Below are 4070 nucleotides of genomic sequence, written 5' to 3' on the forward strand. Positions count from 1 at the left end.
TACACTTTACACACATATTTATTGACTTTTAAAAATACCACAGTAACATGACAGAATTTGTGCAAATGCAACGAAATCTGCTAGGGGATATTAAATGTACAACAGTAGTATTCTGTAATAAGCAATACGTGTTAAACATGTGGCACAGGCAATCATGACAGCCTCTTTATGAAAAGGCCTTTAATTAGGTGTTTCTAGGAGGGCTTAAACAAATCTACAGTGAAACAAACATATACACTTTACACACATATTTACTGACATTTAAAAAGACCACAGTAACATGACCGAATTTGTGCAAATGCGACGAAATCTGCTAGTGGATATTAAATGTACAACAGTAGTATTAGGTAACAAGCAATAAGTGTGGCACAGGCAATCATGACAGACTCTTTATGAAAGGCCTTTAACTATGGCTAAACAGTTTTCTACACATCTTATTAATTAATGATGTGGGCATACCCAGGATTTACAGGCAGGAACGGTTGATCTACACATGGAGGGAAAACTTACGGAGTTTTGATGGAGCGGACAAGCGTCTTTGAGTTGATGAATTTGAAATGGATAATGGTCGTGGCTAACCGGACCATCTATCTGTAAGAAATAGTAAACATTTTGGAATTATAACATGTGTTAAAATGTATGTACTAAATATTATGAATTAAATCACTGGTTTTAAAAATGTATCTCACGATTTAACGATAGGGGAAGAGGTAATTTCATATTTCGGCCAACACATCAAGAGCTAACAGGGGTGAGTGGGGATTCATAGTACAACAGGAGGCTTCGGTAACCTGCAATACGGGTTAAATATGTTTTACATACATCCACGACTGAATGGTTTCACAAACTACATTTAAAGGTTTTGTCAGAAAGCTGTAACAGGCCTCATTCACCAGTCTAGAGATGAACCTAGAGACACCAAAAACATCGCCGCTTAGAGCAGCTTGGAGATTATTACCCATGTAAGGGGGGAGCAAAAGAGGGGATTTAACCAACTCTGTACAAACCCCGACACGTGGTATGATAACTCTGACGCGTACGTCTAATGATTATTGTAGATGTTTACAACTGAGGGAGTTGACAGTAGGTCAATGAGATGTATAAAGGCAAATTGACATAACGGACCTCAAAGACCAACAGCCTACTTTATAATATAGAATGCAGGGGTGTGTACTGAACATGTAACCATTATAAAACAAAACATGTCTCGAAACACCTCCTAGTTAGGGACAGAACGCGGAGCATATACTTTAACACTATGTTACCACAGCTTTAGCGCAAACCCACAGCCCCGAATATTTAGCTGCCAGGACAGATTAAAAAAGAGATGTGAATAAGGGAATCCCTCCTAATAGATATTTCTGAAGGCTACTGGACATAGGTGATTGGGAAGCGACTGTTAGACGTAGATTCTCAGAAGCAATTTATAGTATTTCATACAATGGTATGTTATAAAGTTTGTAATAATGTACAACTGTAGGTCTCCAATGTTTTTACATAAAAACACTAATGATGCATGTTTAAATAATAGTACAATTTGTTAATTAATTCTAACATGTCTTTAAAAAGTTAGTACTATATATTTTGGTATTAAATCAATGGTTTTAAAAAAGTATCTCACCCTTTAACGAAGGGAAAATGTCCTTTCCAGCCATCAACCCGGTCTGTCACGAAGAAAAAAGACACAGAAAATCCGGGTGCATGCGTGAGTGTGCAGGCCTCCAATGTTTTTACATAAAACACGCGTGATGCATGTTTAAATATTATTCAAATGTTGTTACTTAATTCAAACATGTCTTAAAGGTTGTACGAAATATTTTGGAATTCAATAAAAGGAGTTTTAAAAACGGTATCTCACCCGTAACTATGTGAAACGGTATTTCACATCTTCAGCCAACTCTGTCGCGAAGAAAAAGACATTGAAAATCAGGGTGCGTGCATGAGTGTGCGTGTGACGGAGCAGCAGGAGTGTGTGTGTGTGCGTTTCAAAAAACAAAGGGTTTGTTTGTGTGGGTTCAACATGGGGTCCCATCTGTAGAGAATCGTTTGAAATTCAAAGTTTGAACTATCCAGCATATGACATGTCAAGGTATCGGCCGACCGCCCGGGGTTAAACCTGGATATCTAATCAACGCCCCCCAGGACCCCCCCAAACAAAACGCATGACAGAACGGCTCTTTGAATTCACAGCCTTTTGGTCTAAAGCAAACATACAGTTAGTTGGTTGCATACAGGCTATCTCTCGAAACTCATTCCGTACTTTAACAAGTTAGGGACAGAACGTCTATTTTTAACACGTTTAGCACGGCTTTAGCGCAAACCCAAAGGCCCGAATATTTAACTGCCAGGACAGATAGCATAGTCTGTAAAGCCCTCCTAATGGATATTTCTGAAGGCTACTGGACATAAGTGATTGGGAAGCGACTGTTAGACGTAGATTCTCAGAAGCAAACGGCGCCCTGTCCTTTACGTAGCCCTTCACGATCACACATTTTTAGGCGTAAGTCCAAATAATCACATACCCAAGAATATTTATATATTAAAAAAAGAAAAGTGTGCACTCTAAACGACGTCGTAAGACAACAGGCAGCAGTCCCAGGACAGATAACAGAGTATGTGAAGCCCTCCTAATGGATATTTCGGGAGCTGAGTAAGTGAAAAATGTATTTTAAGTTTTGTTTGAATATTATCGGGATATTATTGTAATATTAAACACGCGTTATTTGTGTTTTAAACAGGGGGGACAACGATTTTTTATTTTTTTATTTTGTATTTTATTTTAGGTATGATGGACATCGGACACATAGGGTGACTTGGATGCATTAGGGACTCTGAACGATATCGGAGGAACCGATGAAACAGACAGTATTCGGTCTTTTTGTATGAACGTTTTTCCAAACACTCCAAGAACAGAGAATTTAAACGTCCCGACAACAACCCAGGGAACCACCGCCCCCACACAACATAGTCCAGACCCCAACAACAAAAGCACAACGGTGGCCCAAGGGCATTGCGCAGAATCACCAGAGGTATTAATTCTAGGCATTTACATGTAAGTTTTTAAAAATGAAGACTATTTATACAATGAAACAATGTTTTTTTTATTCACACTGTTTGTAAACAATAACGTTTGCCCTCTTAGGGTCTACTTGACCTGCTTATTGATTAGAAAGTATGATTAGAAACCAAGGCTGTGGAATATATTCGCTCTCACAGGCTATGAAAAAGACAAAAGCTAGGACATTGACTCCGGAGTGTTGAACTTATGCCCACTCTACAACAACCCCGGTTGTTATATGACCCCTGAGGATCATCTACGAACGTTGGAACATCTACAACTATTGAAGATGCAAAAAGGGGTTTTCAGAAACACATTTGGTTTACAGATATGTATTATTATAAAAATAATATAACATTATTATCATAATCTAAAACACTTTAAAGGATCTCTAATTCAAACATGCAAGGATATATATATATATATGATACGATTAACCACTTTAAAACTGTTGCTGCAATATCACTTCTCAATGTGTGTACATTTCAAGCTTTCAACAACAATAAACAAACCAGCTCAATAATGTTTCTCAGACTTACAAACTGTTGAGTTTTCCTAGTTAGTAAAGAAACAACCACTAAGCCAAAACCCCAAAAGTTGTAATATAATCTGTATACAAGTCATTCTATACAGAAAACAGGTACATTTTGATTGATCAAGAATTCCCAATAGGTTTGTGTCACGCCCTGACCATAGTTTGCTATGTATGTTTATAGGTTTTGTTTGGTATGGGTGTGATATGAGTGGGCATTCTATGATGTATGTCTAGTTTGTCTTTTTTCAGTGTTTGGCCGGATATTGTTTTCAATCAGAGGCCTGTGTTAGTCGTTGTCTCTGATTGGGAACCATATTTAGGTAGCCTGTGTTGTCATTGTTGGGTGATTGTCTATGTTAGGTGCTTGTGTCAGCACATTGGGTATATAGCGTCACGGTCGTTGTTCATTTATTGGCTTGTTCAGTTTACTTTGTGTTTTCGTCATCCATTAAAACGATGCATTCACACCACGCAGCG

The 4070-nt window shown here is 38.1% G+C and overlaps 1 long non-coding RNA gene across 1 annotated transcript; it reads right to left on the reverse strand.

The window, feature by feature from the left end:
• LOC118940233 (uncharacterized) lies at positions 1–4070 on the reverse strand. Its single transcript, XR_005036766.2, has 3 exons — positions 1859–4070; positions 1622–1664; positions 1–591 (listed from the first exon to the last, which is right to left on the reverse strand). It is a non-coding gene; the product is annotated as an uncharacterized LOC118940233 (long non-coding RNA).

Source organism: Oncorhynchus mykiss, chromosome 23 (genome assembly GCF_057628025.1).
Source record: "Oncorhynchus mykiss isolate SJ-2025 chromosome 23, ASM5762802v1, whole genome shotgun sequence".
NCBI lineage: Eukaryota > Metazoa > Chordata > Actinopteri > Salmoniformes > Salmonidae > Oncorhynchus > Oncorhynchus mykiss.